The sequence below is a fragment of the Macaca fascicularis genome, chromosome 12 (genome assembly GCF_037993035.2).
Source record: "Macaca fascicularis isolate 582-1 chromosome 12, T2T-MFA8v1.1".
NCBI lineage: Eukaryota > Metazoa > Chordata > Mammalia > Primates > Cercopithecidae > Macaca > Macaca fascicularis.
In genome coordinates, this window is record NC_088386.1 from 39,744,472 (window position 1) to 39,759,498 (window position 15,027).

The following is a 15,027-nucleotide window of genomic DNA, read 5'->3' on the forward strand; positions in this document are numbered from 1 at the left end:
TCTCTGAAACCTTTTGCCTTCATGACCTGTCAAATTCCTACATATAGTTCAAGACGTCATTCAAATTTCATCTCATCCGTGAAGACTTAGTCAATTACTCACCCATATTGAGCTAGTCAGAAGTAATTACGCCTTCCTCTGTAGTGCCCTAAATTTTGCTTTTACCCCATTTAGAGCAGTCACCACAATCCCTCTTATACTATAGTTATACAGTATATGTGTGTGTGTCTCCCAACCAGATCTGAATTTCTTGGCAGCAAGGTTTATGTACAATTCATGTTTGTAACTACTCATAACCCAGCAAAGTGCCTTGTATACAATATTCAGTTAATGCATTCTGAATTCTCATCAACAGGCTATAATTAAGTCACTATCTTATGAGGAATAAAACAAAGGAGGTATTCCTGAATTTGAAAATTACAGTGTCATCACAAATTGAATTGTTCAGGTATTACTATGGTATTCAGATCTTCAAGTAAATCCTAAATCACGGCCAATATCATTGAATAGAAAGATAAAGACAGTAAAAAATAAAGTGTGAGTGTTTATTGGACAGCATGAAATACAGAGGAATGGAGAAATGCAAAGCATAAAGCTACCCATATTAGAAGCATTATCAAGGGATACTTATTTAACAAACATTTACTAAGTGCATATTGTGAGTCAGATACTATACTGATCAGTGACAATAAAGGTGAAAATAGTGAGGGACGGCTGATATTTTACATGCACTTTTTTAAGTGCAAAGTGTTGACCTTTATTACTTCCAAAAGTATGAGCAAAAGATCTGCTTAACGGCCAAATAAAACTACCAATACTCAATTCTGAGTTCAAATCTAGGAAACTATTTTGCCTACATTGTGATTATGTAAGAACCCTTCTCCTAGGACTGCTTTTGAATGTTAAAAGAGCTTTCTTTATTCCTAGTGACTATAAACTGCTCAGAGAGAAAATTTGAGTTCCAGACACTTGAATACATTCCCTGCTTTGAATTAAGTTCTATTCATGCACAGACTGTTTTAGTAATTAAGGTACCAACAATCCTGCCATCATGAATGAAAAGAGAGGAATTTATTAAAATAGGGTTATATGGGGGATGTTGTATGGGAGATAGTAGATAGTTGTTCATTTTGTCCTCTGAGGTTAAAATAACAGAAACTGAATGGAAATACAATAAAGAGAATTTAAGTCAGACATTGGAGGAGTTGTAAGTTACTGATTCCTACCAAGTCTGAGCCATTCCTTCTGCAGATTTTGAATGAAGATGTAGTCTGCATCCTTCTAAGACAGTCAAGGGCACAACAAGCAGATGTAAAGATGACCTCTTAAGATTTCCTTTGGACATGAAATTCTATCGTACATAACCATTTGCTTGTGAATTAAAAAGTATAAAGCTGTCCCTCTAAGAATTTAAAAACTCAAACGTCAACTAATGCAAAATCTGATTTAATATGTCCTTAGCCATATGATGCTTCTATAAATCAGCATCAGTAATATAAATTATCACATGACCTGTTTGCCTTTGAATAAATTCCGATTGCCTATTTCTTTAAAAACTAAGATCCTAACATATGAGTACTATAAAATATCTTTGTTTAAACAATAGTCTATGCAGAGAGTTAAAAGCAATCATATTTCTTACTTACTCATAGAATACTCAGCCCCCAAAAAACATTGGTACTAAACCATTTTGAGGACTTTCCTTTTTTTCAAAACAACTTGGACATTATTACACTGATGTCCCCTTAGCAATAACAAGCAATTCTACAAAATTTAGTCCACAAACCCTCACAAATTAAAAATATTACAATATCCTTTAAATGTATAAATGATTTATACCCATAATATTAACAAATATATTTCTTAATATTCATTCATTCATTCAAGAAGGGATTATTGAGGTTCAACATGTAGGCACTACGCTAAGCGTAAAGATACCAAGATGACCCAATTACAGTTCCTGTCCTGAGACACGGAAACATAACAATACCAACACATAAGCACTAACTGTTCAAAAGACAATCAATAGCAAGTTACTACATAAACCAAGTATCCAGAGAGTTTCAAAAGTCCAAACAACTAACTGTACAAAGGAATTAAGGAATTACAGCAGATAACTTTAGGATGGCTCATTCAACACTCATTCTAATTCCCATTCTCCCTGCCTTCCTCTAAAAGAGGCTAGAAAGCGAAAACACTCATTACTTCACTCTAGAGGTGGTTATATAGGACATACTTTTGACCAATGAGAACTAGACAGAAGTCCCTGTGAATAAACATCCCTTTCGAAAGAAAAAGAGAAAGTATCCATGGGAAGAAAGTCTCTGAGCTCTCCCTTTGTTCTTCCTGCTTGAAAGTAAAATAAGAGGCAAAAGTAACATGCTAAGGATGGTGGGGAAGTTAGACACTACCTGGATCCCTGATAGTATCAGTTACCTGTGAACTAACTGCCTTCTGATTCTTATGAGACAAATAAAACCCTAACTCATTTAAATCAATGTCAGTAAGATTTTCTACTACTTGGAGCCAGAGGCATTTTTACCATTAAAATAGGAGATACTTGAGTTAGACTCTTTATGGTTCCTCTTTTCTTAAGCTGTAATCCAGTCCTTCCTAGTTAGAAAAAAACAAAAGAAATTTGAATTTACACTTCTACGATTTTCTGTAATCTGAATTCCTTCTATAAACATGGTCAAATTCCTCCATAAAAATCCATTTGTTGCATAGTTATTACAAGATTTTTATTTTCTTAAGTGGAACTTTCAATCCCTCAAATCTATTAAAATGACATTTTTCTATAGTATGGTATATATCATTCATATATATAACACACATATATAAGTAAATAGCTGAAGGTTAGGAAGAAAGAAGAAAAGGAGAATAGGGGGAGAGAAAAAGGGAAGGTATCTAATTTGTGTGAAAGTGTAAACTATGCTTTTCAATTTTGTGAGCACCTTAGAAAGTGGCTTAAGAATAAATGAAAGGCTGGGTGCGGTGACTCACGCCTGTAATCCCAGCACTTTGGGAGTCTGAGGCGGGCGGATCACCTGAGGTTAGGAGTTCGAGAAAAGCCTGATCAACATGGAGAAACCCTGTCTCTACTAAAAATACAAAATTAGCCAGGCGTGCTGGCATGTGCCTATAATCCCAGCTACTCAGGAGGCTGAGGCAAGAGAATCACTTGAACCCGGGAGGTGGAGGTCGTGGTGAGCCAAGATCGCGCCATTGCACTCCAGCTCTGGTAACAGAGCAAGACTCCATTCAAAATAAATAAATAAATAAATAAAATGAGAGATTATAAAACAACAGTATTTTTTAAATAGGAAAGACTCCCACACATACACTTGAAATCAACGATTCTGTTTTAGAAAACTTTTTGAATTTGAAAAATGTATATCCCAACAAATACTTTGTGTCTAATTTACCACTAGCATTATTGTATTATTTAATAATCCATCTATCTCTAGTCATCTCCCTAAGGTAATAATAACACAATAATCATTCTCTATGTACGCTTCTCTTGGACAAATTTTAAATGTGTACTATTCTTGGGGTAATTTCTATTGTATAGTGCTGAAAAGATTCATTAATTTCAATCGCCATCAACTCCATACACCACATATACTAGTTTCACCATTTTTGTTCAAATATATTTCACTGTGGCCATTCAAAGGAAAATTACACATTCCAATAACATTTGAGTTCCTCTCAGTTACCCTTTCAGTGGTTCAGGGTAATGATAGAGTAAAGAATCATGTTCTTCACAGGCTCTCCTTTTTTTCCTCCCATTTGGTAGAATTTCAACTTCAAATCTCTTATGCCAAAAAGCAGTGGGTAATGTCTAATGCTCTTCTCAAACAGTGGCTTACTTTGGAGGGAAGGAGAGTGAGAGTCAGGAGAAATTACTCATTCCTGCTTCTAAAGGATCTTAGCATATGGGATAAGCAATCTCTTACTCTATTTTCCTAAAATAGAATTACAGAAACATATTAAGTTAGGGGTAGGGGAAGAAAGGAAAACAAATAAGAATTAGAAACCTTTCAACTCTGGGTATAGGTAATTCCTCACAGAGTGAAATTACTAAGTTATCTAGCCTAATTCTCACAAAGATAAGTCAAAAAATCCACGTATTCATAAAACCTGTAGTTTATATATTCCTTACCATCAGTCACAGGTAGAGACTTCCTCTGTAAAACAGAACAATGCTACATTCTTTTTCCTGAAACTCTAAGAATGGGATAAATAAGGATAATAAAACTATAGTCACATAACATAAATGCTTTCATTTTAAAAGCAGTATTCAAAGACAATCTATAAAAATCCATGTGATATAAAAAAAATTCAGAGAACGACAAATCTCCCTTGTTTATAATATCATCTCAACTTCAATTTCATTTTCAGTTATCTCCTTTCAAAAATATATATCTGGGGTCCTTATATGATATGAAGTCCGTTTTCTAAGGCTCACTTTTATTTGGTTATCTTTTTAGGTGCACTAAAGATTGAGTTTACAATAAACTGAACAGACAGCATACAAAAGGCTTTTAGAACTATACCATATGGTCCAGGGAAGGGAACAATCTGGACGATCCCCACTTCAATCTGCAAGCTTGTCCACCTCTATAACACATTATACCACTGTAATAAAATATTAAGATGGAAATGTAAAAGCTAAAATAGTCTATCTTTAGCATTACCAGGCAACCACACTTCCAAAAATTTACTGATAAACTTAATAAACATTTACTTTAATTTACATTCTGAGATTTTGGTATGCAACACCAGGCATACAAACGTAGGCCACCATTCAATAGAAACAATATTTCAGCAGGGCTATGTGTGGGTATTCAACTTACACTTCAGAAATTTAGAAGGAAAAAAAAAAACACTTTTACAGGGGCATATTGGCAGAGGCTGATGTAACAGATGACACATTCTTGGAAATCAAATAAAAGCAATAGGGAAATACCCATTGTTGCCTGGTGAAGGCCTAATCACATGGACACAGCTGGAACCAATGTAGATCATTCATTAATAAAATTGTATTGTAGTAGCCACTTTTTGATGCATTTCAAGTGCTGCTTTAGCCAAATCCCTAAATTTCTTTGTTCAATGTTAGTAAGATTGTTTTAATGGGAAATATGAGATTTAGGACAGGGGAAAAAAAAAAACCTGTTCTCATGCTAAAAATGAAGCTAACTCAAAAAGCTAAATGTCACTTTACCTTGCAATCTACTTACACTATCAGCAGCTTAAAATATGCAGTGTAAACCTAAAAAGGAGGAACTCATATGGTACTATAGATAAAAAGTGAGCAGTGTGAGATGCCATAGAAAACACATGAAATACTTGTAAAAGTATTCTACAGAATAATACGTCAGAGGGTGGGAGAAATTAAAACGTATCAAAAATTAAGAGGAAATTAACATGTACCCTTTCATGCAATACTATCTATTGAATTTTGACACTAAAGTATGTACCGTATGCTTAAGGGAAGATTACTCATATTTAGACCACATAAACTTAAAAATCGCTATTTGTTATTACATTACCAATATTTGATATCAAACAAGACATTCAAACCATCTTCCCAACAGTCATCTTTGAAATCTATATTGACATTCAAATGAAATGAAGTACTAGTTATAATTATAAACTTAGTACTTAATATAGTAAAATCCTAGTTAAAATAATCAACAGTATTTATTCAATTTTGCTGTTATCTCTTAATAAATGTGTTTCTCTGTGTTTTTACAAATATAATGATTAAGTTACTATATTATGTTCCTTAAAAATATATAATGTCAAACTAAAAAGATATAATAGCTTTGCTATGTGTTCTGAATTAAAACTATACAATTTATTGTCTATAAATTCTATTCTACAAAAATGAAAAACTCAACCGTATTTACCAAAAAACTGCTTAAACATTATGGCTCTTAAATATTTCCCCTATGCCTCTGTGTGTAGTTAGAATAAATAAATAAATAGAACAATTCACATTGTCCTAAATCACTGAAAGATACATTCTTACCACAGAAAAAATAAAGAGCTTCACTGCAAATAAAAATTAAACTACTGCAGAAAGTGTATTTGAAGTCACTGAATAGTGGTTAATACGCAGTAAACAGTATTCAGCACACACAGAATGAAAGAGGCTTGTGTGTGTGTGTTATCTTTACTCGCTAATGTTAACATTATCAGACCTCGCCACGGGGGATTCAAGACAGTCATGAACTTAACTGGATCGAGTGAAAAAAGTTTCACTGGCATTCCTTCGCAAAACTCTCAGAATTCAGAAGTTTAAAATGTTGACCGAAAGATTTAATTCATATAACTTAACAGGCATCCCACCCAGATTCATTTTAGTAGCTCTGCATTAAAAAAGCCACTTTGCAAGTTTAAAAAGATAGCATTGGGAGCAATGGGAAATTGTAGCATTTATTACATGTGCATTATGCATACAAAGCAATTGGAGTATTTGTTTTGCTAAAGTAGTGAACCAACATGTCGCTGAGCCTGTTCGGAATGAGAGAAAACAACAGGTGAGTTTATTTAATGCATACTGCTGATACACCTCTGTTTTATAAATCCTTTTAATAATTTTAAAGCGTTTTCTAAATTAAAAATAAATCCCCAGAAAAGAAACAACTGTTAGATTGCACAATTTTATCTTACAGTACCCATAATAGATATATTTCCCGGTATATATGGCATATAAAAAAGTTTCACATTAATAATTCAAACACAAGCCACTGTTTGCTTCCTTTTCAGTCACATTTGTTACACTGTTACAAAAATACATGAGTTTTTCTTCTCAAAGTAATTTTCTTATTGCCAAAAATCATTGACAATTTTTAAAATAAAGATCAGTCAAAATAATATCAATCTCCTCCTATAAAAACATATTCTGCCTATTAACTATTCTTATCTTGATTGCAAAACTAATTTTTAAAATAGATCACTTTAAAAAATCTAATTTTAAAAATAGATCACTAGAAAGTAAATCATTTGTTTTGCTTAATACAACAGAAAACATATTTACATTGTGTGGAACATTCTACGAAATTTCATAGAATGCTTGCTCATAGTGAAAATCTAGTCTCCTGCTCAAATCATCTCTATTTAAAACTCATTATGCCACATTTTCACACTCCTAATGGTAGGGCACTAACTATAATTTTGTGAGAATTGGTAAACTTAAAAACACTTCTGTGTTTTACGTTGCATTTTTTATTTCAAAGGAAAAATATTTTAAATGCACATCCCTTTATTTTAATGGAAGTTCACTTGCTTATCTACCAAGACTTATCAGACATTCTAAAAGTATGCAACTTGTAAAAGATATGAACTGACATTGAATTTTAGACAAAAATAGAAAACAATGGCAGACATTTTGGTCTCAACAAGAGTATCCTGGCATAAAAATCCATATAATACAGGCAAATAATACTCAAAAGTTTCCATTCAAATAATAAATTCTGAAGCAGACAAGATTCCAACCAATCAAAAATACTGTGTCAACATGACCAAAGTTAGCAATAGTAGCAAAAATGCAACTGTAAAGAAAATACCTAAGAGAGTGGAAAAGGCAAATTTAGCACCAACTTCTATAAGGAACAAAGCCATTTACTAAATGTGGAAGTTGTAAGGGGAATGATATTTCTATTTCAGGAAAAAAATATTTCTTTTCACAATGGTGGTCTGTGTGAAGAAAGAGGAAGAGAAGAGGGGAAAAAACAGTGTAAGTGGGAAACACTAAGGCTGCCTGCCTTCCTTCGGTGATGCTGTGAGGGTAGACCCTCTGCCTTACAAAAACCACTGCCAGAACCAAGCTACACAAAACATTTTGGCTGCAAGCCTATAACAGTGCCAGGCTGTTTTTCATTTTTGTGCTAGACTCCCTCAATTGAGACAGTGTGGGATTGTCACTTTGATGCACATAGAGAACAAAGAATAATATAGTTTGGGGGGGATTTTCTTGCCCCTTTAAAGTCAGGTTAGCATTTTGTTTTCTTTGACAGGTCTTGAAAAGACCCAAGAAACAAAGTTATGCCGAAGAATGCATTAACTGCCTAACAAAATTAATGTCAAGTACAGTACTGTCAACAGTTTAAAAGCCATGTGAGAGATTAACATTTTTTAAAAGCAGACTTAAAAAGGGTCCAAGTCATACAGTTACCTGTTTAAGAGGCCAGAGACCAAGAAATACATGATTCACAACCACATAATCTTATTTAAAATCTGATGCCACGAAGGCAGACCATAAAATCCAGGCCAAAAAAAAAGTAGTATTATAATTTTTAGGTCACTATTCAGAGACAACTATGTCAGCTGCTATTCTGACCTTGAATTCTCTAAAATTAAATAATGTGATGAAAAGACTATAACATTAGAATCTGAATACTTTAAGCCTTCACAGAGAAAGAAGTGATAAGTGATCAAAAATGTTTAAAGAATTAAACCACAAATCATCGAAAAAGTTGCCACAGACACAAACAGGAAAACCGTCTCTTCAATCCTATTCAATTCTGTACTAGAAGTGAAGCTAACACAAATGAGAAAGCCGAGTATGTGCTGCTGTAACCTTCAACTAAATATATTATCTGAATCTGGTGACTAAAAGACACCAATAAGCCATTAGCTCCTAGATGTATCACCTTTTATCTTTCTAATGCACAAGATAAGTAAAGGTAGAGGTCCATTTTCTACAAACCAAATGAAAAGAAAGAATGAACTGTGACAAGCTCAGATCCCATGCTGGCATATTTTACACTAAGCTCAGCATCATCTAGAAGCAGTATGCTTCTCCCTGCCAATCAGAGGGGAAAAAAGTTGTGCTACTAATACAGTGTTGATAAATAGCACCAAACATCTACTAGTTCTTTCCTCCTGCACATTGCCATTGAATCAGCTGTTAAAAGAAGACCAATAGCTGTTACAGAAATAGCAAGAACTAAAGCACTTGCCTCAGATGTTATACATGGAGACATGGAGCATTTACCACCTGAGCCTATCTAATTTCCGGCAAAATGATCCCCTGCCCAGTTTTGTTCATGGCCACAGAATCTGATAACAAGTCACGATCCGTGTTGAGAAAGGCAGTGGGGGAGTGAGAACATGGTGAAGGAATCAAGTGAGAACAGTGGGCAAACTTCAAACTATATACACGCTTCTCTTATTATTCAAATTAGTGCCCATGCACAGCGCTTCAGGATGACAAAAGCTGTGTTAAAGGGCTCAGGTACAATGATTTACTTTGGGTGGTAAGGGTAAGTCTGCCATGTAATTAAAGAATGCATTATTTTGCTCCTCACTGCTCGCCTTTTACATTTCTTTTTTCTCTAGGACATACTGATGATGGCATTACTGCATGGGACACTGATAGTTGCAGGCAAGGCATTCATGTAGTGCCAAAGTGGTCCAGAGAATGATGTCTGGCTGGCCTTAGTTCAACAAGGAATACGAGGCAAAAACAGAAAACAAAAAGAACGAAAGGTGTAGAAGAAGCCAGGCAATAGACTGTTTTTCTGTTTATTAATGGTACCATAAAACAAGGGGAAAATCTGGAAAAAGCAGCCAAGCTAACTCAATTACAAAGAAAGATTAAAGGAGTTAAATGTCTATAACTTGGCTGACAACCAAAGAACAATATGAGAGCTGTCCACAACTCTCCAAAGAATATACATAAAAAGAAAAGTAGAGAATTATTGTCTACTATAGATGTATGAATACATGAAATAATAATGAGATAAAAATAAAGAAATCTGACTTTAAGCAGCAGGGAAATAACCTGGTGAAACTTAAAAAAGGCTGCTTCCTTCTCTTTAGAAATATCAATCATCTTACTGACCCACACTGCAGTAAACGAGACATGATAGAAAATGCCCACATACTGCCAGAGGAATGAATTGATGGAGATATAAAAATGAAGTCCCATCTGCTTACCTGATTATCCAGATATACTGATGTCCCTTTACATATGTCCAATCTGGCTAATGCAGAGATACCTGTAAGATCACAAAAGACATAGTTAGTACCTTCAAAATAAACCCAGCCTGAATTCTCAATCCTCAGCTGGTCAAGAGCTAATTTGGATGATCTAGTCTGGCTCTTGGATATTCCAAGATGGGAGAAGAATGTGCAAGAACAGAAATGTTCTGAGTGATTCTAAGGTTATTCTTAATTAATAAGAGATTTTCAGTCTCTGCAGAGATTTTCCAAATCATTTGTAACTTAATAATAATAATAATTATTCAGATTAGGTCTTTAGCCTTGGTCATTGGATGGCCTTCAGGAATCTATGCTCTCCTGAATGATATATGTAAAATTGGTGGGTTTATGTAAATAAGTATCTCTGGGAGAAGGTCAATAGTTTGTCAGATTTGCCAAAAGGTCCATAGTCCAAAAAACTGTCAAGAACCTCTGCTGAGGCTTGCCTAACATCTCAGAGGCAGGTTGGAATGCATATGGATGAGCATTCCAGGTTTGGGGTATCCCCCCCCCCCCCGGGAAACACAGACACTTGCAGATCTGGGGTAAATACCTTAAGAATACTACTTTCTGGGAGAGCAATACATCAGGTTTAAACTGTTGCTTAACTCACAGAGCCCTGTGATCCCTGTAAGCCATGCACAGTCTTGAAGAGAACTAACACGTTACCATATATACCCAAGGGTGCCTATCATGACTTTTCCTGTTCTGTGTATATTAAAGTCAGGATTCCTAGGAATATCAATTCTGACAGGGCCAGAACTCACACTGTAACTCATCCAAAAAGGACCATTTATGACAAGAAAAAACAAGGTGTGATCAAATCAATAGGAAATGTGGCTCCAAAACAGTTTACATAAAAAATTACAGAATTAGCCAAACATATTCATTCTTTCTTTTCATTTGGTTTATAGAAAACGGACCTCTACCTTTACTTACCTTGTGCATTAGAAAATTACCTTTTGTGGTGTCCTGTTTCAAATAATAATCATGTATTATATACTCTCAAAAAATAATGTATTTAGACAATCACCTTCTGGGCATCTACCATGCATTGCACTCAGTGCCGAGGACTCAGCAGTGAATAAGTCAACAAAGCCCTATTCTGCTGGAGCTTTACTTTGGGGAGTGGGAGAAGGATGCAGGGTGACAAACAAGTATATCAGCAACATCATTTCAATTTGTGATACATGATATGAAAAAATAAACACGAAGATGTGACCAAGGCACGAGAGAGCAGTCTATACCCACCCAGCATGTCACAGAAATCTTCACTACAATCTCAGAGTCTGTCAGGGTCTTAAAGAGTTGAGACGAGGAAATGACGTTAGAGACAGCTAGCCAGACCAGTGAATTTCAGAGATGAAGACAGAAGAGTTATTCTAGAAGATAGTATCACTACCTCATTATCTCTACACTTCAAAATACATATGCCTCGACTGAATGATAATGTTATGATACAAGCTCTGCTTGTAGAATATAAACCTGAGAACAAGTAAATGAACAGCATTTCGTTATCTCCTTAAAATCTGGCTGACAATACTGTACACTATGTACCCTTAATATAAAGAACCACATTCTATCCAAATTCTTGTCAAGTTTCATTCTATTAAAATAATTTCATTTTTTGCTTCTACAGATAAATCTGATCAACTTGTGCTACCAAAGAAAGGGGAAAAGAGGGTACAAGGAAGCCAGCCTCCAAGACAGCCCCCAATAATCCTCACCTCAAGGAATGCACGCCTTTGTGTACTCCCTTTGCTCATATCGGGGTTGGTCTGAGTGATCAACAGAATGCAGAGGAAGTGACAGTGTCTGTCCTAAAAGATATTAGAGCTTCTTCCTTACTCTCTTGGATCTTCCTGGGGGAGGCCAGCTGCCAGCTGCCATGTTGTGAGGACACTCAAGCCATCCTAGGGAAAGGTACACAAGGCATCTTGCCAAATAGCCAGAATCAACATAACAGCCACGTGAGAGAGCCATTTTCTAAGCAGATCCTCCGGGCTAGTCAAACTTTCAAATGAATGTCACTCTGGCTGACATCTTGATTGCAGCTCATGAAAGACCAAGAGCCAGAACTACCCAGCCTGCACTGCAACCCCTTTCTAGCATGCACTCTAACTTCCTGTATTCACAAAGTTCAAGCTGAAAACATTTCCCAGATGCTCTTGCATCATGCCTTTGGTTGAACCCAGGTTCAACCAAATCCATTCAAGATTTAGAAAGCAGAAATGAGCAAATCAAGGAAGTAGCCAACTACAAATGAGATCAAATTCTGTAGTGAAGGCATTTTGTTCTTCTGAAACAACCATGTATGTAGATATGCTACTAAATGATCCCTAGTCTCATAGGCGCTAAGTAGCAAATGGCAGTGGAGTTTCTACTAGAATAGTATCATGGGATGTTTCTCATGGCTTGTGCTGTTCCTTGCTATTCACAGTCAACTTTGGTTCCTTGGCACTTCTGCAAATTAAGTAGCATGTGATGCATCTCTGTATGCAACTCAAACTAGCTATTGTCTGCAACTAAGAACCCACTCTACATATGCAAATTCTCCTGTCTCATAACACTTTCATTCCTATCTCATGGTTGACACTCTTTTCCATTACTAAACCCTCTACCTATACTATGAGTCCTATTCATTTATGCTGTTTCTAGGAACTTGCACTATCCGTCTTCTCCTTTTCTTCTCCACTGGTTTCTTCTCCTTCATCAATAACAGTTCTTCCAACCCTACCAACTATCCCTGTGAAACTTCATAAAATAACAACATAAGCTCGTTGTTTTCACTTCAACTTCCATTCAATATTTGAATTACCATAACTTGGCTTCCTTAGCTATCACTCTACCAAAACCACTATTGCTAAGGCTGGCAAGAACCAATTAGCTATTCTCACTTCTCACTCTACTAGACTGTGGCATTGGCACTCCTACTCCTACATACCACACCTCTTTGAAGCTTTAATGATAACAAGATTACAAACCTCCAGCCTCAATGAAATAATCTAGCATCCCACCTTCATACATCATCATCACCCATGTCCTCTGCACCTCTACTACCAGAGACATACAACAAATAGGCATACAGAGACCATTTCAAATGCTAACGCTATTCAAATATTCTATTTCTTAATGGCCTAACTGCTTAGACACCAAAAAGACAGATATATGCACTGTTAAAAAAAAAAAAAAAAAAAAAAAAACCACAGTGGATTCTATAAGCTATCGATATAGAAATGTATTTCACTATCTTTCAGTTATTTAAGGAAAAATAAATGTTTGGACGTCAGAGATTCCAAAACAGCAGTGCTACAAAACAAGTGTACGACTTCTTAAAACTAACTTCGCAAAGCTAAAAGTTTATTATTATTATTATTTGTTTAACACTTGCAAGCCAGAGTATCTACAATTGCCAACCTAAGCTAGCATCCCCGAGCCCTCTAGTTTTGAATGTGAGGTTTTCTATGACATCTGTCATCTCACTAACCAGAAGTGATGCTGCTGACTTGATAGGCGGGGGGTGGGAGGGGAGTTGACCCATTCCTTCCTCCCTGCTAAAGCTAAAATCTCTTAAAAGGCTGGCCTCCCAGAATGATGTGGACCAAGCTTCTTTGGTTAGGGGTGTACTCAGCCCGTTTCTTTAAATTGCTCAGAAGACAGAACTTTTCAGAAAACCCACCAAAAAAAGGCTTATTTTCATTAATTTGCTTTGTGTTGCCATCATTCATTGTCTTCATTTTTAATTCAGTGACATGTATAGCCAAATGAAATGAAGTACAGTCAGTTTTCCTCAATCTGTCTCAGTCTACTCTTCATCTTCTGGGACCCAATTCATGTGATCTTTTAACAACTATTTATTTCACACCAAACTAGTTATCTCCCCAAAGCCTACCAATCTAGCCTCTGGGCATATTTCCTAAATAAAAGCACTAGATCTCTGTAAACCTAAAATTTGCATACTAAAGGAACAAATCAGCTATCAAAAGGCCTAGTAGTATATAGCAGTTGCTCACCTCTAAGCAGAGTTTAAAATTCATTTCAATTTATTATTTTTTAAAGAAACAGCAATTGACTTTTTCCCTTTGCAAAATACAGTGTTTAATAGGCCTAGTTAAATTAGAGGTGATAGTGTAAAGCAAGTGTTTTAAATTGGTAAATTCTAAACCTTTTAATAAAAGTACATCAGTCAGAAGTTTTAATAAGACTCAGCAGGACAGAGAAGAATTAACGGTCTGTAGGAATCAAAAGGGGGTGATAGGCAATGATAACCTTAAACATTTGCATATGGATTTATAATTTCATTGTTTAAAGGTTAATGAAATTATGTGGTATTTTGCCCACTCTTATCCAGTAAATGATTTCATGCCTTGATTTGTATATACTTACCAACTGAATCATATAAAGAAAAAAAGACTCCTTTATCAATTAATCTACGACATTTTTACTTATACACTTCTGGGTGCACGATTATCATTACCTATTCTAACCAATAACTGGGTCCCCTAAAACAAAATGTAAGGTTCCCAAAGCATCTCAGAAAGAAGAACAAACTCACAATCAGAACTCTGAAAGTATACTAAATTGTTAATGTGACTGCTTTTTAAAAAATTAGATATATTCCTTTATTTACTTTATACTTCAAGTCAACTATTGGAATTACTTGCCTTTGCCAAATATTAACATAAAATCCACCCTAGAGATTGATGAAGGCATTCAGGATACATTGAGGGTGAAGATGGAGAAATGCAAACAGTCCACAAAAACAAGTAGAACAGGTTAAAACAGTAAAAGGATTCTAGGCCGAAGCAATTGTTTTAAAACATAACAGCATAAAAACAACACAGTACTGAGGTCTTGCCTCACTGAGCATCCAGGAGGGTGCAGGATCAGCTGCTTCACTTAATACCCAGTTCTAAGAAAAAACTGCAAAGAGCCTCACTTAGGCAGAATGGTGCTTCCTATCCTGGCTGCACGTTAGAATTCCCTGGACAGCTTAAAACAAAAACCTAAAAATCCACACTTAGGCCCATAACC

General features: G+C 35.5%; 1 protein-coding gene across 49 annotated transcripts in view; it reads right to left on the reverse strand.

Annotated features, from left to right (window-relative positions):
* The window catches only part of GTDC1 (glycosyltransferase like domain containing 1), a 376,361-nt gene that overhangs the window by 269,864 nt on the left and 91,470 nt on the right, over nucleotides 1–15,027 (reverse strand). For all 49 annotated transcript variants that reach the window (XM_074009034.1, XM_074009028.1, XM_074009012.1 and 46 more), the window contains one exon: nucleotides 9,949–10,010. The gene's annotated coding sequence lies outside the window, so the exon portion shown is untranslated. The remainder of the gene's footprint in view (nucleotides 1–9,948; nucleotides 10,011–15,027) is intronic.